Source organism: Haliaeetus leucocephalus, unplaced genomic scaffold (assembly GCF_000737465.1).
Source record: "Haliaeetus leucocephalus isolate CR32 unplaced genomic scaffold, Haliaeetus_leucocephalus-4.0 Scaffold556, whole genome shotgun sequence".
In the NCBI taxonomy this organism is placed as follows: domain Eukaryota; kingdom Metazoa; phylum Chordata; class Aves; order Accipitriformes; family Accipitridae; genus Haliaeetus; species Haliaeetus leucocephalus.
This window is the reverse complement of record NW_010972992.1, coordinates 7,165,922-7,188,969: the sequence shown is the minus strand read 5'-3', so window position 1 is coordinate 7,188,969 and position 23,048 is coordinate 7,165,922.

Genomic DNA, 23,048 nt, shown 5'->3' with positions numbered 1-23,048 from the left:
TCACTCACTCCCCCCCCATCCAGTGGGATGGGGGAGAAAATCAGGAAAAGAAGTAAAACTCCTGGGTTGAGATAAGAACGATTTAATAGAACAGAAAAGAAGAGACTAATAATGATAATGATAACACTAATATAATGACAACAGTAATAATAAAAGGATTGAAATGTACAAGTGATGCGCAGGGCAATTGCTCACCACCCGCCGACCAACACCCAGCCAGTCCCCAAGTGGCGAATCCCCCCCCGCCCCCACTTCCCAGTTCCTAAACTAGATGGGACGCCACATGGTATGGAATACACTGTTGGCCAGTTTGGGTCAGGTGCCCTGGCTGGGCATGAGAAGCTGAAAAATCCTTGACTGTAGTCTAAACACTACTGAGCAACAACTGAAAACATCAGTGTTATCAACATTCTTCACATCCTGAACTCAAAACATAGCACTGTACCAGCTACTAGGAAGACAGCTAACTACATCCCAGCTGAAACCAGGACACTTTACGAGAGTACAGAGTAGGCAAAGAGGAAGTAACACTGCAGGAACAGAGTTTCCATGTGTGTATGTAGGAAGCAAGTGTCATTTGACACAGCACAGTGAATAAAGCGCTTACTTTTTCCCCTGACTTCTTAGGAAGAAGGGCATAATCTGGTGTTTTCTTTCTAACACCTAAGGAAAAGTCTTGTGTCTTGCCCAGGCTCTTGCCTTATAACATGGTTCATTAATTCAAACATAAACTAATTGTTGAAATAAACTACTGACCTAATCAGCCTGCAGGAACACAGAATTTTCTTTGCACATCAAAAGCAGCTTAGTTTGCTCCTCACAATGTTTTCAATAGTGGTGTCTCAGCCCTTTATCAAAATCATGACTCCTCACAGAAAGCTGATAATCAAAGCTGTCCCTGGCCCTCTGTCTTTGAGAAGGCAGATTACCCCCACAACTGTTCATTAGTTACATCTCCACTTAACAGGTTTCTTCAGCTCAATAGAATTGCAGAAGTTATATCCCTCCAAACAGAAAGACCGTTACTAGGGGATTTACAAATTCCATTTAAATTCCTGCAGCAAACAAAGAGCTCTCCTGCCATCTTGAGAACAGCTTATATTTATGTAAAAAGTCCAGTTCATCAATTAGAATCACTATTGCATGTGGGAAAACAGTGAGAGAAAACGACCCCTTAATGAACTACTGTCAGAAAAAAATAATTAAAAGGGTGAGCTCCTGAATCCTGGTCTAAACAAGCAACAGCTTGAAAATGTTTCTCCTGTATGCCTTATATAATGCTCAATAGGAGCATGTAGAATGGAAAAGAGTGTCCATTGGTCATTTGGGTCTTTTCTGTTTAAGTGGGCAAGTCAGAGGAAGACAGACTTTCTTGTTGTTAATGTCTGTAAAAATAGGCTTAGTAGCCAGTTTCCACTCAACATGCATTTTTGCAATGTGACTAGGAAGAGGACACTATGAGCTTCTAACCCTACTGTATGGTAAGTTAAAATGAACTTCTTTGTTTTAACTGATGTTTTAAAACTCACTAACCAAATCCAAAAATATGGAATGGAGTTTAATGTTGTGTCTTAATTTCTACTGCTGTTTTCCATAGAAGTTTCTCTTTACTTTTGCTTTGTGTTCTGCAAAGCTCTGATTACCCCTCAGTGTGGGATCTGACTTTACGGTCCTAGAAAACTTTGTTTTGTTGTTGATGCTCTTAATGAAGCTCAGATAGCAAGTGGGATACTTTCAAAAGCTCCCAACCTGGATAGACGTAGTGTTCCTTTGTGTTTATTCTACTGAGGGTGTGAAAGGGAAAGGAGGGATAGGACTATTCTTAAACTTTACTTGTTCTTACCGGATATGATGACTGGGTCCCTGTTTTTGTCAGTGAAAGTATTTGGAATGTAAATGGTTAGTCTGCCTTTAGGTTTGGATTTTGCACAATTAAAAAGTCAAAGGAAACAAAATGAGATTCTACTGCAGAAAAAGAGCCCGCTTCATGTTCAATTTTATTCCTCTTAGCCTCATATACATTCCCTCCCACATTTGCAAACAGGTATGACATCTCAATTTCTGGTCAGAAATCTTGCACAATGCTGCTGTAGGCTCTTTAAGAACCATCAAATGGCATCAAGAGGTGGGTGTATATCAGTGAGAAATGAAGTGATCTCTATGGATATATTTCTTATAGTCAGTTTTTAAAGTACTCTGAAGTTTCAAAACAAGACACTATAACTGATACTATTTATTAGTGCTATAGTCATCTAAACTGTGAATATCTAAACCAGAAGCCTTTCGTGAGAAATGTGCTATCCCTGTTGGTAGTACAGAATAGCCTCTTAGGAAGACCCACTCGTAAAGAATTAATCTATACATTCCCCTCCCCCCCCCCCCCAAAATGCTTTAATAATTAACAGGTTAAAAAAAAAAATTCCAGAACAGAGAAGTGAATTTAAATGGACAGATTACAAAAATTCAATTACTTTCTAATAAGGTAGTCATTCAAGCATGTCAAAATAATTTTAAATGAATGCCTAATTAATTTTAAATTAGGCAATTAACTAAACAGCACTTAACTCGTTAGATCTGCTCAGGGTTACTCTGAAATAATTTATCTTCGATAGGTGTGTATCACAACACATCTTTCATACAAGTCTCATGCTGTGTGTGTAAAAGATGTAATATCACAGGTACATAAAGAAGCTGCAGGTGTTACTGTGTGGTACAGCAAAGAAAGGCGATATACTTGCCATGTTCTCAGCATCTTTCAAGAAAGCTCAGATAGAAGATCCCTAATCTACTGCTAAGTGCTGGCCCCAAATGGAAAATGAACTCTCCCTTTCACATTGCAGAAGAGGACTAGGCAGTTAGTCATCTAGGGACAGGGTTTCTTGAACATCTTTTATGGCTTCAAGAGCTTGAGACTAAGAGCCCTATTTTTGGAAGACTTGCTTCTGAGTATCTGCTTGAGAGAGGAGCTCACAGCCACGCTTTGTGTCTAACAAGTCCAAAGGACACATCTTCCTAAACCATATATTTTAAAAGATAAGTATTATAGATACACTCGCTAGGAATCTCAGAAGAGAAGATTAAGGGAAAACATGTGATGGATGTTTCCTTTCCTTTAACCTTTTGAGTAATAAGAAATAATTCATTGATGATACTGATTGCCCCCTGGTACTCAGCTGGTGCAAAAATTACTTTTCCTACTTGCAGGGGTAAGAAAAGGCCTATTGCAACAACATACCAAAGATTAGTCTGGTCTATGCTGAAGAAATCTACAAACTCTTCTCAGGTTTGCTTACACTAAATCAGCACCAGTGGTCCTGGCAGTATTGGAAGCCATAATCTAGACAGGTTGCTGATGACCACAGTTAACTTGGTGATTTTAAATGCAGCGTTCTTCTTACCTAGAGCTACATTGACGGCATATTGATGCAAGTGCTCACATTTTACTATTGGTTTTATCAGGTTGCTCTCACCTGCTGTAGGAAGGCACTGAAAAGTGGGAACTCCTGTCAACATTGCTATTGAAGCAATTCCCCTTTATAATGCTGAAGGTTTCTACTCCCTGGCTAAGGAAATCTGCTTGCGGCTGCCTGTGCGTGTGCTAGTGAGATGTGTTCTGTTTGGAAGTCTGTTAGGTGACCTCCATCGAGCCACTTCCTCTCTTATGTCTCTGTTTCTTTTCCCAGCCTGTCAGTCTGGTGTTTAAGACTTAGGTTCTCTGGTGCAGAAAATTCTCCCACAGTGCCTACCATAGTGGGAATCTGGTCACAGAGGGATCTTGCCCATATTCAAATAATGCCAACAGTTGGGGAGGCAACCCCCCCCCCAAAACCACAAACAACCCACCCGCCTACCCACCCCCAGAAAAAAACCCCTTTGAATTCCCTTAACAGCAGAAGTGACAGAGCCTGGTTTTCTAGATTTATAAATCTATGACAAAGTTCCCTAACATTTAAGAATACGTAACCTTCAGTAGACGGTTTCCTTATAGTTAGGACATGTATAAGATCTTCCTTGTGTTCATTCTCAAGTGCCTAATAAGGGTGAGCTCATGCTGGAGTCTTTCTTGCAGTGGGAGTATTAAAAGATCCCTCTTCTCTACGCAGCTCCTGTTTTCATGAAACATTTAGAAGCTTCATGTCTTTGAAACCTCCAGTTCTCTATCGCCTTGCTTGATATTGGTCAGTGGATTCAGAAATTATTAGCTGGGTGTGTAGAGTGGAAGGAGGGGAGACAGGACACAGATTTGACTGTGATTACAAAGCCTCACTTCCTTAAGAAACCAGGTTTAAAAAGAACATCAAGCGGGAGGCTTGGTCCCACAGCAGGTTGTATGCTCAGCTGGGTGGAGGATCTAAGAATTCTGATTTGTCAGTCTAGTGTTTTTCACCATCACTATATCCACTCAAGCCTGATTATATCCACACAAGCTTTGTGACACCTCTAAGGGAAAATCCCCTCTCTATAATTACCCAAAGTGCATTTTTAATTGTGATTTGAATTTGGTGCTCATTTGGCACTGCTCAGCATGCATTTTTTCTTCTCTCATTTGTCCAAAATGATCATTTTGCCAGTTATTTTCTGTTGTTATTTGCTGTCTGTGTGAAAGAGCCTATGATGGGGAGATGTACTGCTGGAGAAGTTCATGCTTACATCACTGTCAGCAGCTTGCAGTCCTGTCTCTTTCCTCTCACACACATGAACTCATAATGAGCACTTGTGCTCAAAAAGAAAATGCAGACTTGGAAGTAAATTGCCTCAATAATTCATAGGCTTTATAGCCCAGAGCAAATTATACCTTGGCTCTGTCATGAAATTCAGGTTGCAAATCCCTTTATAGCCAAGCTTGTTAACAATATAAGTAAAGTGGTACATCTATAATGGCTTTTATAATCGATACATTATAATCTTTGGAGAGTATTAAGTGGTAAACCTGCAGCATCCAGAGTGAAGTATCAATAGGGTCTGGATACAGTAAGAGTCAGAGGAAAAACCATTTCTTTTTCTGCCTTGCAGTTGCCTTTGTCTGCCTTGCTGCCCCCAAATAGCTTGGAAGAAGGTTTGGCTTGTTTGTTTTCTAACTACATTTCAATTATATCAAATGCATTTTTTGAGGGAAAAGAATCACTGCTGTTGCCAGTACTGATGAGTGGGATGCTTAGACACATGTGCAAAACCTGCTCACTTAATGGAATAAAATAGCTCTCACAAAATCACTTTCCAGATTCTTTCCAGCTCTTAGCTGTCTCCTGGCTCTGATTCTAATCATCTTTACCTGTTGGAATTATTTTTGCTTAGGAAGACATTTACTAATTTTGCTGCAAATAGAAGAGGCTCTTTCCTTTACCCACAACTAAAATCCAAACTGTGAGAGAAGCCTTTGAATCATATTCAGAGCAGACTATGAAAACAAAGTATCATAGAGGAATTGTGCTCTGTAAAAATGGAGAAGACAATGAATGTTTTATGAAATATTACATCCTAAGGTTAAATCCAATGCACAAAAAAAGAAAGCTTAGGTGCAAAACCACATCACTGGGAAAACATTTTGTTCTGGTCAGTCAAAACTTAGAATATAAAAATGCCAGAGCCCTTTTTATTTTACTGGGGGAGAAAAGGGGCTGTAGAAAAGAACGCACTCTTTCAAAGATATTTCACGTCTTTTTAGAATAACAAAGCTCACCTTGGGCAGTTGGAGAAAGGAGAAAATAAATTTCTATTTCAAATCTAGAAATGCCTGAATCTGCATTAAAATGCTTAATTTTTACTCACATTTTTTACCCTGCTTTCCCAAGTAGCTCAAAAAGAAAAAAAAGAAAAAAAGAGCCTGATGTTGAGCTCTTATGTGTGCATTGTTTTTTCTCATTCCATGCTAACAGTTTATGGCATAAGCTACTTCCTCCCCACAAGTAAGGAAGTATAGTCCCGAGGTTGAAGTATTGACCTGGGAAACCCAGCTCAGCTACTTGTTCTGCCACAGATTTCCCATATGACACTGGGAAAGTCACTTAGTCTCTACTGTCTATGAAACAGGGACTGTAGCACTATCTTATCTTGCAAAGAATTTTGAGGATGAATACACTGAGCGTGGGCTGCACCGTTATAATGAAATACAGATACATAGTCAGAGCATGATGAACTTTGTGTGGGACATGAAGCTCAGGAGAAAAAATCCCTGCTCCTTCCTGCTCTTGAGCGGGGAGGAATCTAGAGAAGAAACTTGGGCAAAACAAACAGTGTGAGATTTAGAAATAGCCTCTGGACTTCACGTGCCTAATCCAGTCATCATTACAACATTCCTAACTAGAGGAAGAAGCAGAGGGGAGAGAAGTTTAAAAGATAGGCCTGATGACGTGATGGTAGGAGTCTTGTGACAACAGCTTATCTTGCAAAATTGCTGACCTGTTGGGGATCAAACATCCCAAGAGATACCACCTCAGATGTAAACATGAAAAAGAATGGTACTTCTTTGTCAGTTTGTACAAGCACTTAATATTTATAAATTTGATTTCCTTCTTGCTGAAACTCAGCCTTTGTTCTGTGATCTATAATCTTTTGGTCTAGTTCAGAAGGCTCTGCTTTCCACCCTCTCCACTCTTATCAGATCAGACTAGGCAAGAAGCTTTGTTCTGCTCCATGGGGCAAGTAATGCTATCCTTTTACCCCTGAACAGCACTTGCCAAGCAGCTGCATCTCTTCTCAGAAAGCAGTTGTTGGAGACACGCCAGTCTTCTGTGAAGAAGGTAGAAAGAAGCTGTTCTGTGCTGCACATAAGGTCACTTCAGCTCTTTTTAAAGGCAATATAATTGTGATTAGCTAGCTAACCAGAAGGCCATAAAAATAAAAAAACCCCGTGTATTTGGAGAACTTGTCCCTCTACTTCTGTTATTCTGGCTAAGCTGCCTTCTTCCACAAGATGGCATAAGTGAACGTAAGTGGCCTGTGTGAATGTCGGTTTCTTAGACACGGAGCCGGAAGGCAACACACACAAAGTCAATTACATTTTCAAAGAAGATTAGTTGGAGGGGAAAAGAAACGTTATACACTTTTATTCCTTAATTTAATATTGCACATATAGAGTAGACTTTTTCATCTTGATAAAAGGTCTCCCACACCTGCTGTAAAATACTGAAGTTCAACTGACTTGGGCCACATGGGAAGTAAAAAGAGCGTGTGTTCTGTTATTTTCACTGTAATAATCAAGAAAAAATCGGTGATAATGGGAAGGGCTAACTTTCAATCAAGAAACATCCTCGAGTGTGACAGACTCCAGCTCTACAACAGATATCTTGAGCATCTATACATGTACCACTTTCAATGTCTTTGCCTCTGTTTTCCATTGGTAAACAACTATAGAATCACAGGAGTTGGAAGGGACCTTTGGACACCATCTAGTCCAACCCTCCTGCTTGCTAGGGCATCAACTAGAGCAGCTTGCTCAGGGCCCTGTCCACTCTGGCTTTGAATTCTCCAAGGATAGAGATGCCACTGCCTCTCTGGGCAACCTGTTCTAGTGTCTGACCACCCTTAGAGTAAAAGGAGTTTTTTGAATGTTTGAGTGGTATTTCCTGTATTTTGGGTTGTTCCCACTGCTTCTCACCCTGTCAATTGGTACCCACTGAGAAAAGTCTGTCCCTCTTTTTCATGCCTTCCTATCAGGTACTTGTACACATTGATAAGATCCCTCCTGAGCCATCTCTCCTTGAGGCCAAAGAATCCCAGCTTGCTCATCCTCTCCTCGTCTGTCAGATGCTTCAATCCCTTAATCATCAAAATTTTTAACCTCACTTTTTGTCCAACTTGTCTAAATCGCTCAGGAATTTCACCTGAATTTAATTGTGATATTTAGTCTATTTCTACTGAATGTAGGCCTAGAATAAACAGTTGCATAAAGCAGACCATGGGAAATATCATGTGAGCTGGATACCTAATCACTCTGCTTCCTCATATTGTGCTGGCAGGCTGTAAGCTTTGCTGATGCTACCTATGCAATGTTTTTTATTGCACTACTTAGACTGACATTGCATCATCTCATACAGTGAGAGTTCAACACAAGCTTGTGATTACAGCGGTCAGCTCAGTATGCTGCTGATTTGTGTCCCAATGGTAAGAAAATTGGCAACATAAAATCAGACAAAAGGCAGAGGAGAGAGAAGATGCATCTACATGAACTGTTTAATCAGAAATGGATAAGCTGCTTGAAAGCAGGAAAAACAAATGCAATCTTCCTACTGCTTTGCATAGTGCTTTTGGGTGGAAGATGCTATATAAATACCCCTCCCATGGGAGATCATGCTTTAGAAGTACAGGAAATTGCCTGGATTAAAAAAAGAATATAAGGAATAATGCTCTTCCAGGCCAGAAAAGGAAGAGATATTTCCTTTCCTTTCTCTAGTTTATCTCATTGTCACCAACAAGAAAACCATATTTCATCAGGGCATGCCTTTGTTCCCACAGGTTTCAATCAAAATGATCAGTTATTGACAAAAAGTATTTGCCCTCATTTTCTTACGTGAACTGTAGCTAGTGATACTGTAAACCCACTGCTCAGTGATATGCTATAATAATAATGAAAAATCAAAGTTTCTGATCAGTTCCAACCTCTTTATTTCCTAACATATTCCACTATTTTAGGTACAAAACTTATACCCCCAAATCTCTAAGCTTTAATCCTTTAATCAATGTGCAAGATGCTAGGTAACACATGTTAACATAATTAAACAACAGAAAAAAAGTCAGGATAAGGGTAATTTGAGCATCTGTGGGATTAGTTTGGTGACTTCTTCATCCATTTATAATTATAAAACATACAACTGCAAGTGTGTACATGTGTCCAATCAGTTGATAGTTCTATTACTTACAGCCCTTCTTACTGATCACCTCCCCTGTTCGTTTGCTTAGACCTAGTCCTTTAAAATGGCTATTTGGTGCCTGTTTCTTTTGTATGTCAGTTTGTGCAGTCACATACGCATGTACCCATGATTAATCCAGATGCCCAAATTGGCTACTTCACAAGTCTGAAACAATATTCAGAGAAATGAAACTGAAAAAGGAGGGAGTTTCTTATCAGTCTGGAGAAGGGGTGGGGGATGGAAGAGGCAACTGCTAGGTCCAAAAATTAGTCAGATAGTTCTTTATGAATTTACAGAAACACATGAATCCCTAAACACAGGTGTGGATGCAGAAGGGTCTTTGTTCAAATCCTGCATGTCTGCAGTTCTAGTGATTCATATCTTAAGCTGTTGCCACATTGTCTTGAATTCAGGGAAGGCTCCAGTATAAAATCTCTGGCACAGGAAGTTCAGCTTCCTCTCCAGATTTCCTTCCTCCACCTCCTTATATGCAGAATAGCAGGGAACATATTTAAGCCTTGCCTGTGGTGAGTGAAAACTCTTAAGATTGTAGAGCAGTTTGCGTTTATACCCAATACCTTCAGCTGAAGTGTTCAAGACAGGCAGGACAGAAGACAGTGGTTTGTAATGACGAGACTTAATCCCCCAAATATCCTGAACTGTTGAGTTGCATTTAGTAACTGCACACAAAGCTACGCCTAGTCCTTAAAGCAAATATGATCAAAATGGGTGATAAAAGTGATGCTTATTGACATTCAATCCCATTTCCACAGTGAATTAGGTAAAACTCTCATTAATGACAGTGGGGAATTTAGCCATAATGTAAATTTGCTACAATTGCAGAGTAAGAAAAACTATGGAAAACCAGGTCTGGATCAAGTCAACGCTTAAGCTATCACTAATTTTAACAGGCTAATTTCACTTAGTAGATTTTATCAAGGCTTCAGTGTCCTTTAAAAACTAGACTCCAGACTGAGGGCCAGTCAGTCCAGTTGTCCAGTTTGAGCCTCAAACTGAAATAGGTAGGAAAAAACCCACAAACTATGTTATAACTAAGCTCTGGAAGTGCCTGGTAAGTACGCTAAGAAAATGACAATATTCAAAGTGTGACACAATGTTAAAGACCTAGATCTGTAAAAACTGGCACTACTTTGTGGTATATATGTATATGTGCAAAGATCCTTTCTAGGATCACAGAAGCAATATACACACAGTAGTGAAGCACCGTACACCAGGGCTAAATTGAAGTATGGCAATACACTGACGTAGCTTATGATGCTTTCGGTTCTGGAATTTGCTTGTTGACCTAACTCTGGGATGTGTGGCTATGCTACTAGTGCTTCAGTGTACGGTGTATATATTCCCCACTATAATGCTCTCTTGGTATAACAAAACCAGCATGCTGTATTTGCAGAGAGTGTATGACTAAGCTCTACCAAGCATAGTTTATTCCATCACCGAACTATCTCCAGAACAGAACATGCTATACTGGGGAAAAGAACAGTAGCAGCACCTGCTTCAGTACCTTTCACCAGCATAGCTAGAATAGATGTCTGTACAGCTGCAATATGAACAGAGAGAGAGGCCTGTACAATTGAATTTGATTGAATCGCTCAATCGTGTGATCCAGAATGCAGACTATTCTGAGTAGTTATACTAGGAAGAGGACAGGCAGAGAGCTATAGCTCTTTTAGCCCCCCTGGATCGAACCTTTCTGTTTGTAAGATCTCCCCTCACTTCTCTGACTGCCATATATATGCTGGCAGAAGTAAGTACACAGATCTGGTTTTAGCTGTAGCACAAGCTGAGCAAATGCATTATTGAAAATAAAGTAATGCAGTCCACACAGATAGAGCAGAACACTGCCCTTCAATCATATTTGACAGCTTTCTTATGAGACACGTGTTACTAAAATGCAGCCTACCACAAGACTGGCAGAAAGTCAAAATCTGAAAGCATAAAAAGGGGAGTCACTTCAGTGCCAAATGCAATTGCTTGCTTTGGGAAGCAGTGAGTGTTTAAAATCCATACCATGTCACCCACTTATTCATACAAGAAAAAAGAATACAAGAGAACCATTGAGTTTCAGTCACATTCAGATGCTCAAAGGAACAGAGATTAATAAATAATAAATAGCAGTACCGCCAATAACAAATGCCAAAGGGTGATGCTGTATCTAGATGCGTATCTGCTGACTAGTGCATATTGGTAAACCACATAGTGCTTTTAGCTTCGACTCCAACATTAATTTTGGCAGTGGAAAGAGGTTTTATTAAAAGTACTGAAAATGTAATTCATCTTTATTTGTATTACATTTGTTATGGGGATTTAAACCCCAATATAGAAGTATGGGGAGATGCAAAAATTGAAACTGACTAATCTGATCATAAAAATAAAGGAAGCTCAAAACAGAAAATGACATTTCAAAAAGCAAGAGGTACATTCACTTGTTATATTTCTAATACCATAAGGTGTTATTGATAGCACTTGTTTTTCAAGGTTTGCTTTTTCTCTAAGGCGTTCTTTTTAAATCCCTTGCAAGCTAAATTATCTGTAGGTACATTATGACAGTAACCCATAATCCGTAGGACTAAAAAATTAAATAAAAGGTAGGAACATGGGGAAATTAAACAATTTGATTACTTTTTTGAAAGATTAAATTCAAAGGAAACAAAACTATTCTTTAAAGTACTATCCAGTAATCTAAGCTGTTCAAAATACCGCAGTAAGTTCACTTATTCAAAACTGTCACCATATATTTTTTGTGTTGTTTTTAAGTGCTGAATAGCATATTGGTATGTCAGTCTTTCACAATGCTGAATGTTTTCTAGGATGTTCTAAAGCTTTCAGGAGTCACTGAAGTTAGCGGGGAATTTTACTTACTTGCAGGCTAGGATCCATAACCTCAAAATAGGACGCATCAACAATTCTCTAGATTGGTCTGCTGCTGTTACATTACCAATGCAAATCCCTACTGGTACCAGTGTGGTAGAAGTCACAAAAGATACAATGGTCTTTATGTTTTATTGGATTAACATAATACACATCAGTAATATAACAGCATAACTCAGCATAAACACACATAAGCAATATTATAGCTCTGTTGCTGAGCTTTTGTAGGTAAGAAATTTGTCAGCATGTTGCTCACAGTATAATATAAAGCCTGGTTTCCTGTTACAGTTCTCATCTAAAAATGTCTTTAATCAAGCATCAAAACTCAACACACAATAATCACCTACGAATAGAATTTATTATCAGTTCTGAAACTAGTTTGTTCAGTTAATTAAAAGCTAAAAGTTTTTTGGAGAACATTGGGTTTTTTAATGGGTTTTCCTCCTAGTTTTGTTTGCTCATGGAGACCTGTTACCATTGGGGAAAGTGGGTGGTTTATGTTACTTTGACTATCTATTTTTTTGAATGTGTTCCTTGACCCTTTAGAACTTCTTAGTCCAAATCTGTTTGTGTTTTAAGGTTTATCAAAATATTTCCCATCAAAATTATTTCTTCAATAAATATTTTGGCTTGACTAAGCAAAAATATACATGTAGAGGGGCTTATTTTTTTTCCATTACGTGTAATTGTCTTTGTATAAAAACTCAGTTTTGCTTGGTGTTTATTTACTAAAATGTTAATTCTTCCCAAGAGAGAAACTTCCTACTGGCTCAAACACACACAGATATTTCCACATGCAAATCTCGCAAAATACAGGCAAAGGATTGTAACTTTTCTCATCCCATATCCCTGCCAATGAATTTTGAATCCTATTTCCAGAGCTGAGAAACAGAATTCAGTAACAGCAGCAACAATAATTACAATTTCTTCATCTTTTCCAATCCAAGAATCTTGAAGTACTTTGAAAGCTTTACTGGATTAAGTTTTGCAGTACCACTGTGCGTTATTGTGTCCATTTCCCCTTGGCGCGTATAAAGCAAAGGAGCTAAATAATTCATTCAAAATCAGCCTCCACAGCTAAGCAAAGAATAAAACTTAAAAGATTATAGAGTCCCACTCTGGAATTTCAAGCCCACCTTCTTGAAACAGCCATAACCCATTTATTTTGTGCTATATGGGGGAACTATCAACAAGACTGTTCTGCAGGCAGAATAAACTGTAAATGGATTTTTCTTTAAACAAGATAACAGACTAAGATAGCAAACCATGTATTGACACCCCTGGAGGGAGCTGAGGAGTTATAAAGATAGTGGAAGCATGGATAAGAAGAAAACTGAAGTTAGATTTCCTTTAAATTAAATGACAACGTTCATAAACAATAGCTAGCACCAAGGAAATGCTACGATACAGTATTTGAAATACACAGTATGGAAAGGTCTATATTGTATATAAAAACAACACAGCCTGCACCTTATTTCCAATGTTTTCAATGGGAGTTATTTCCGTAAGAAATAAAAGGTAGCACCTAAAAAGCAAAAGCACATTTTATGGATTTCAACGCGGAATTTTGTATCAAGCCAATTTGTGGATATTGATGAAAAGGGGGAATGAAATGAAAAAGTTATGTTACTGCTTTATAAATTTTTAAATAAAGCTATGAGAATCTACGTGTGTTCCTTTTTATCTGGTGCTGAGTAATTGAAGCTGCCCAGCTCATAGGAAGTAAGGCTGGAGTGTATGCTCACCTCTCTGTTCATGGTGGTATTTGCTCTTGTTTGTTTTTTTTGTTTGTTTTTTTTTTTTTATAGCCAGCTTAAACATTCAAGCATGCACAGTGAAAGCTCCTGCATATCATGTGTTCATGTAACTTAAAATCTCTGAACTCTTGGAACAGTACTGCCTGGCCTCTGAAAATCATGACTCTACTAACCAGGCAACTGTCTTTGTCAGTTCCCTTGGGTAGTGGCTTGAGAGATGTTTCACTTTATGTATGTATGTTTTGTTTTGTTGCTTGGAAACATGAATTTTATAAGCACTTTTTCTTTTTTCTAACAGGTGCTCACAAGAAAGGGTTTTGCAGAATCAGGATCTTTGCTGACAAATGGTTTGAGATTTGGGATGTTTAGTATAAGAGAAGCCCAGGGGTCACAAGAAAGTTCTCTTTTTGTAAATTAGAAGACTGACCCCATCCTCTCATTCAAAGGACATGAATTTTCAGAGATATGAGAAGTGTAGACCTTCGCTGCAAGTTCATTCTTTCTTAGCAGCAACTGAACGGCAAGGTAGCTAGGGGTCCTGAATGCTCACGCTTTGATTCCGTTAGCTCGGTTTATTGCAACTCAATTCTATAAAGAAATTTCCTCTCTTCTGCTCCTCCCATGATCTTATGAATTTCTCATACTAATTCCTTCTGCTCCAGTAAGTAAGGAAATGCAATATGCAGGTCTTTCTCGGAATCACTGTATCATTTAGCCTGCTCGGGTTGTGGTTTAACGTACCATTAGAACCAATTTTCTCTCCTAGGTTCTCTAAGCAGTGCCTTCCTGTCCGAGCCCAGCACAGCAAGGGGGTACACATAACTAAACCCACATAACATGGGACCTGATGACTGGTGATTCTTATTGCTTCTCTCACAACTTCACGCCCAGCTGTGTCACTTAACCATTTTGTATCTTCAGACCCTAAAGCTCTTAGGGCCACTTAAACAACAACCTACATTACCATTCAGTCTATGAATAACCCCCACATACCTTATATAACATTCACAGAGATTTTTCTGGAGCTGCTTCTGAAATAATAAGACTAGCACGCATTTTTTGTTCTTTGCTGAGTTCTCTTCCACTGCAAGAACAGAGCGGTTGGGCTGAGTTCAGCTGCCAGTTTTGCTTGATATGGATGATGGAAGTCTACCCATTTTTCAGACTACCTTTCTTCACTGTATTTTGCTCAGTCCCAGTACACTTTCCCAAATAAATGCTTACTTTTGAAGTACAGGATGTAACCATTATTGAATCTACTCGTTTTATTACCTATTGTGATTAAATTCATGACTACTGAACTTTCTAAGCATGCCTTATCCCTTTCCTGTATCACAAATAGGCTTTGTTTTACTAAACATAGGTTCTCCAAGGACAGTAGTACAAGTCCCCCTACTCCAAATATTTTTGCTTCATGAATGTAGGGTGGTTTTTTTTTCTGGATTCTGGAATCTGCAGCAGCACCAAGCCTTCCTTCAGCTGCAGCAATAAAATAAGGTAAGGCTCTTTGGAATTACTGAAAGCACTGTTCTTCCAACATTTGGTAGCTGCTCTACTAGGACACACACCTCTGCCCGCTTTCCAAAACTGCTGTGTCAAGGATGGAAGAATGTTCTATAGGAATCCAACACATAGCTAGGTAAGCAAATTTTTTCTTGCATTTGGAGGTATTTCTTGCAGGCAAACTTCGCTGCAGGTCTGATGCATCTGACATCATGGAAAGTTTAGTAGCTAGGCTGAATTTTCAATGTGGATTCTAAGTTCTCAGCATCTCCAGGGTACCAGTTGTTTTTCTGTTGGTTGCTCAATAAGACAATGATCCCCTTGAGGAAAGTCCCTTTAAATGGGGAAATAGTAGGCTTTAAGCTTTTACTCAAACTGCTTAATCAGCATTCATACAACTTAAATGTTACTTACAAGATTACTTACTTAAAGGAAGACCTACAGGTGTGCAGTTGGTTGTGCGCACACATGTGTGTATTTGTATGTATATGTACACACACACTGTAGAGTCTGATCTCCAAGATTATTATAACAATGCCCTTTGTTGCTATCATAGCTGCAGTATAGGTGTCCATACAGGAAAACATACTTCCATTTACTTGCTTCTAAATAGCTGTATGCTTACTCCTAAGCTCAGTACAGGATATGAGATTTTGAAAAAGATGTTCATGCCCTATTTTATATTCTCCCCTGTTCCTAGCAATCTTTGCTGTGATTCAAGCCACTGCAAAGCCAGCTATGTTTGTTCCATGCCACTAAGGGATTTCATCATGTTGGAAAAAACATCCATTGGTCCAGGTAGGGCAGCCTCTTTGCCAAGAGCACCAAAAGACTTTTAAGAGCTGAGCTATGGCTTGCCAAGTTTAAAGGTACAGTAAAAAATGTAAATGAGTAACACACACTTGAATATGAAGAAAAAAACAGAACAAGACCTTGTACAATCCCCAGCACACGGAAAAGAACTCTGGTAAAATTCTGATTGTAGGAAAAAAGCACCAAAACCCTATTCTTCTGGCTCTCTCAAAATGGCTTTGTATAAATAGAAGAGGAAAAAAAAAAGGAGAAATTGGTTGGTAATTATGCAAACAGTCTTGGACCAGCCTTAAGACACCTCTATACGTTTCAAGGTTGGAAGATGAACATCTAGAAAAATTCAGAACTGAGCTTCCTCCCAGCAGAGAAGTTCTGTTACTTTGTTGAAAAAGTATAAATACAGATTACAAAATTACATATTTGTATTACACTGTAAGATTGTATCACAGAATAAAATTACAGTGCTGACTGCAAGGAATACTACATCCAGGTTCAAGCAATCCTAACATTTCATCTCACTTGCTTCCATAAACTGTTGGGTGGTAGTGCTAAATAATTTCACATCATTATGCATCAGTTTCACTACTGTTGTCTTAGACATAGGATATTTTTTGGCTTTGCAAAATGCTTCAAGGTATGCTAAACATAACAATTGCACTCAGGAACTAGGCAATAAATTTTTATTATTGTTGAAGTCAGAGATGCTTATGGCATTGACTTTTAAATGGGTCACAAGGCAATAGGAATAAGGTTTTCCTCTGGAAATAAAACTACCTCAGTGAGAATTTATGAGAAAACAAGACTGCATATAAACCCCTTTAGGACATATGTAGACCAGCGTATACTGTTCCCATATAGCTTATTCTACCTCTGTCAAGAATGAGATATACAAAGACAGTCATGTAATAGATGTGCTTAGTACATTCACAGTAACATATATGTACAATGATGCGGTAGAATGAGATCTATAGGAAAGCTGTGGGCCTTCGCAACTCTGTTCTACTTTGCTTACAGACAACAATGTTTTTTTTTTCAAAGGATTTTCAAGCAACTTGCAAAGTCTCTCAACAATTCTGAAGTAACTGTTCTTGAATCCGTTTCACAAATAAACCATTCTAATCCATACCATAAGTAAGAAGTTCAGTATCATCTTCCAAGACTGTGTTAGGAAACTTGGCTATATGGATTTTTCTGCCTTTTTGTCCTAAATTACACGAAGACTCTCAAAACTAGTTCCCCCTGCCTTAAAATCTTGTCAATTATATTCCCTTCAGATTAAAACAGTTTTGCTAATTTTATGCTTTGTTCTCAGAATTTGTTCAAAATAACTCTCTTGTTCCATAGTAATAGGCAACTGAAAGAAACTGTGAGAATTCAGAATGTAACTAAGGAGACCGAGTTATTCCTACTTTTTCCTCTGCCTGGTCTCACTGAGTATTTCTATTCAATACGCTTTTATTTTCTTTAATGAACAATCTTGATACTCTGCTACCTGGGTTCTTGCTCAGCAAATAGCAGCCATGATTTTCATTCAGTTGTTAAAGGACTGGCAAATAACAACAGGCTGGAACAGTTCTGAATCAGTTTTGTAAAAATAAAACAATTAAAAAAACAAAACAAAACAAAAGAGTTCCTGATGCTCTGAATAGACTTGGGACTGAAGCATAGCAGAAACTATAAACTTCATTTAATTTTGGCAGAATGACAGGAGAAACAAGGGGTTTGCATTGCTTTTGGGACCACATGTAGTGAGAGCTTCAAGCAAGATCAAAATCATGTGAACATCTCTATGAATCTCTACAGTTTTAACAGAATGCACACTATAGAAATCAAAGGACACAAAGGCAGACAAAATATTCTGGAATGGGAAATAGTGTTGGTGTGATTCAGGAATACGAGGTGGTCTTTTGAGTTATTATTTTGGGTAAGTCAATTAGAAACACTCACCTGGGAAGTCACAAATAGAGAAGTAGGCAAAACATAATTATTTATTACTTCTGTAGTATTTTTATACCATCTGAGGAGCTATGCAATTTTGAGAAGTACTGATTTTCACTCTTTCTTTAGAAAGCATAACTTATACCTGTTTGGTGACAGTTACTCCTCCAGAGTCCAGAAGCATCTTGAGTTATCATAAGAATGGTACAGTATATTTACTCAGATAACAATATGTAAATTTTGATTATAACAATGCAGTAACAATGCTATTTGTATACGAAAATGAACTACTTTCCAAGGAATTACAAAAATACTGACAAAACATTTAATAAAACACGAACACAGTATATTTCGAAACAATGTGCAATGGCAGTTTCACTTGCAAATAAAACCCATACTCATTAATACATTGGGGACCAAGTTACATCCTTGCTGCTCTTGTTGAACAAGAACGTCTTCTCTCAGGAGTATGCAATATCTGTCCTTCTATCTTTTTGCTTTTGAACAAGACTTCCTACTCCTACAGCCTAAGAAAAGCAGCAGTTGCCTTTTTAAACTATTACACTGATAAAGATGGATGTCCCCAAAAGTACTGCAGTATGCATTATGGCATCGTTAAATGAGTAAATTTCACTGTTTCTAAACAATGCAATAAGGCTTTAAGAGGCAAATTGCCTTACAAGTGGCTTAGCAAAGCAAAAACCAAACAAACTAATTTTAAGGTGAAGTTGCCCCAGCTTTTAAAGGATATCATGTGGCATGGTTACTTGTCATACGAGCTACTGGACTCAACAATTCAACTGTACTCTCCAGCTCTGTATTTCCAATTGCCTTAGTATTAAAGACACAGCCATACATCAGACAAAGTGTAGTTGGGACTCCTGAAGCGGTTCATTAACATAACCTGTCTAGTCTGCACATTTGATTAAAGGTTATTGCCTCTGAATAGGAGGAGATGTCTGAATAGGACACACATGGCTATGTGAGCCACTAAATTTCATCGTGTGGCATCCTGCAGATATGAGACAAAGTTTTACAGATCTGATGACCATGACACATCAGCGAGAAGACTAGCAGGTAGGAAACATTCCAGGACTTCCACTCCCTGGAATTACTCCTGCTCTCTTACGCAGTGCAAGACCTTTGCAGATGAGGGAAGAAAAATAGCATTTTTGTTTGTCAAGTTTCCCAAGTCTGCATTTCACAAATATTTTAAAGCCTCTCAGTAGCCTTTATTTTTACCTGTTGATGGCAGTCACACACATGTAAGAGTGAAAGCAGAGCCTGGAGGCTGAAATCTGGAAAGCAACTTTTGATGTGTATGCAACCATTGGCTCTGTTTAAGCAGATGCCCTATTAATCAGGAGTTGGTAAAAGTGTAAAACTATGTGTGGTTTAACTGTTGCCCATTTGGAAAAGTTTCATGGTAAGACTGAGATAGCCATTTTTCATTTTAACAACCAATTTCTTTGTATTCCACAAGAGGCTAGAAACAATGATTTTTTCACAGCCCCACGACCAGTGTGCAATAGTGGTGCTGTAACATGCTGGTTTTGAATGGCAGAGAAGCCTGCAAGAACAGGTGTTCTCGTAGCATACCAGGTATGACAGATTCCGACCAGTTTTGTCATCATGTTTGAGACAGCTGAAGAAAGACACTAACTAGTGAAATTGCCTAAAGATTCATTTAATTCAGTATGCTTTCTATAAAGGGGTTAATATCAGCTGATTGAGAAAAAGGTGCAAGAAATTTTGCAACTGAGAACTATGGAGCAACCCGCTTACAGGAGAGATTTTCTTTAGATCTAAACCAAGCTTCAGGAGAAAAACTTCAATTTTTGCTTCAGCTGACCTAATCCGAGCATGTGCGGAAGCCTCAGGTTTGAGAAGTTTCACTATTTTGTGAAATTGTGTGAGTTACACTTCTCATCTATTTCAGGTATTTTAATTTGCTTTGGCTATACTAGTTACTTCAAAGTGGACTAACAAAAAAACATAAAGACTTGGTTTTGTTAATTACATATATTAGATCCTCAAGTATTAGCAGATATTTTCAGCTAAATTTTTAGTTGAAACAATATTTTTGTAATATACAGAAACAGATAAATTCATGCATCAAGGAAGACCACTGATTTCTGGTGATTTGCACACTCTTCCACTGAATACTACAATCTAGGACACTTTCTGTATGCACATACAAAATAATTAAGATTAAAAATTAAAAAGAAATTTAAAAAATAAAGATAATGCACATACAGTAGCTTCCAGCACAGGACTATATGAAGATATCAGAATTAAGCGCTGTGTTGCACACAATAATGTGCGATTCTTCTAAAAGATTTTTAAATGCAGCAAAACTGATTTGTCCAGTGAGATTTATAAAACAAACCAAAAAAACCCCACCCACCCCACCTGAAACAACCCTCCACCCTGTAAACAACCATTTCCAATCTTCATAATCCCTCTTCATACCAGTAGTGTAACTATATATCAATCAAATTTTTCACTGGGGAATAAGATACAATTAAGTCACTGGATCAGAAACAGGAACTACTGCAACAGTTGTATTTTCACAAAAGAATAGGTGTGGTGAGAAGTTAGTTATGTGTATATGTGGTAGTACTTAGCATGTATAAACACATTTGGCTGGTCCAGTTTCCTTACCCAAATTCCACGGATTTAAAGAGGTGACAGAGCATGGACAGACCTGTGGAGAGAAATTCCCTTTAGCTCTCATAAAACAGAGAATGCATAAAAACTAGAATGCAGAAAAAAATTAGAGATTCCTAGGAAAGGATAAGGTCTGAATGTGTACTTTATTGAAAAAAAACAACCCACATTTAGGTACTACAATTGTCCCACTACTAAAAGCATGTAAGAGAATTATGAGGAAGAAGAGCAGTGTTTGTACGATAAGGCACGTGCAATGGGAAAAAAGCATGCATTAGATTATTATGATATAGTTAATTCACACAACAATTCTTCTAGTCCACTAACAAAAGCTCAATGCCACTACTCTCTCGAAGGAACAAAATGTGATTTACTATTTGTTATGAACCTCAGAATGTTATTTTTGTTCATTACACAGATTTCTCCTGTATGATCCAGTGTTAGCCGAAAATTTTCCACAAAACCTCATTAGACTTATGAATTTTCCTTAGCAAAACAAGACTTTTTCTTTTTTTTTAATCCTTTATGTATCATACTCCCCCCCCCCCCCCCCCCATGTAGTAAGTGGTCATTCTTTTCCACACAAATCATGGTGTATCTCCAAAAGGGCATTTCAATCTCTGCTATGCATAAAAGCAATCTCTAACTAAAAAAAAACAAAACCAAAAACAAACCAACCAAAAAAAACCCATGTAACTTGCCTACCACAAATCTCCCTGAGACTTTTTGACTTAAATACTGCAGTAACCGCTTTTGAAATCTCTAGAAAACTTTGCAAATCTCTAATAAACTTGTGGTGTTTCTTAAGCACTTACATTTAGTCTGTATTTTGCAGATAGGAATGCTAGATGAATCAATCTCTAGCCCCAATCTAAAGAACATCCCCTACCTTCACACACGTGGTTCCACAGATTTTAACAGGGTAATTCCTGTCCATGATGCACATGCATGCATATTTCTTTTGGGGTGGAACAGAAATTATTTCCTCATAGTTACTGAACAGAATATAAGCAATTTGGGACTATAATGCAAGAATCCTTTATTCTAATTTCAGTAAATTTCTTACTTTGTTATTGTGAGTCCCAGAGTGAAGAATTAAAGCTTTAGCACAGTGCACAGGTTATTTAAAAACAAACATTTGATTATTATAAAACAAAGGCTTAACCACACCAGGACCTAATAGTTATTCATAACAGACAACCTGAATAATAGCCGACCCACTTTCCTACAGTTTAATTGGCAAACCTATTCTTTCTCTTACTAATTACAGGTAACCACGCCTACCTTCCCAGAAAGCATGACGACAAGTAACAGTTTGTTTTAAATTCTGGAGAAGCAAGCAACTACTAGGGGGAGAGTTTGCAGAAAAAGTACTAGTCTCTTTAACCTTTTTTTTTTTTTTTAGTTTCTATTAGAAGATACTCTTTCTGGGTAGGTTTTTAATTCAAAATTTGTTATAATGCTGTGGGGGTTTTTTTACTTTTTATTGTAAATCTACTTAGCTAGCAACATAATCTCACCTCTTAACAAAGTATAAACAAATACGGGGGAAAAAAAACCCAGATTTAGACCTGTTGATAGGAGAAAGAGTGATGCAATACTGTATGTATACTTACTTTGCATTATTAAGTAATGATGTTTTAGTATGTGAGTGCTGGTGTGAAATGATTCCATCTTGGTAACGTCTGTCCTGCCTGGCTTACATGAGGCCCAGTCTGTAAAAGAGAAATGGCATTTTTTTATATTCCCTTATTTTTTCTTTGACTTGTTCTTTTCTGCAATGCCTTCCAGAGCAATGATGGATGCTCATCCTCTGAGAAGAATATGAAAAGAAGGCTCTGGAAACTCTGGCCGCACAAGTACCTTATAAGCAATGTCAGAAAAAAAAAAAAAGAAGTTGTGAGCCTACTGAATTGTCACTCCTTGTCAAATCCCTGGGGGAAAGGTGGCCATATGAAGGTATTTACTGCTTGCCAGCCTTCTTGCGGGTAGCGCTTTCAGACCTCTGGCCCTCACCCTCACTCGTGCTGAGCAGCCCGGAGTTCTTACGTTCAAGGAGTATCTGCTCCTCCTCCGGGCCCTGCTCTCTCTCTCTCGGAGAGATTCTCCACATAAATAACGTCGGTTTTCGGGGCTGTTTTTCTTTTATTCACTCCGTTTTTTTTAACAAATACTTGTTTGCGGCCTGGGCGCGGTGGGGCAGAAGCGAAAACACCCCTCCTCCTCCTCACCTCGGCCCGCCCGCGGCCTTTGTTCGCGCTCGGGGAGGAAGCGCCCGAGAGCGGGGCCTGAACCAAACCGCCATGGGCGGGAGACGGGCAGCTTCTCCCCCCCCCCGCTTCCCGCCGGGCTGACTGACTGACTGACTGGAAGGGCGTTGCCCGCCTGTGCGCGCGCGGGGCGGAGGGATGGCGGCGGGAGGGGGGAGTGCGCGCACACCGTGACCGCGACCCCTCCCGGCCGTGCTGGCCGGGTCCCGTCCCCGTATCCTCCGTCCCCGTATCCTCCCCGTCGAGGTAACGAAGCCTCCGGCGCGGTGAGGCCTACGCTCGCCGCCGAACGGCGCCGCCCGGGAGGGTGGTGGGGGTTAGAGCGGGGCGGTGCTGAAGGGGGCCGGCGGTGAGGC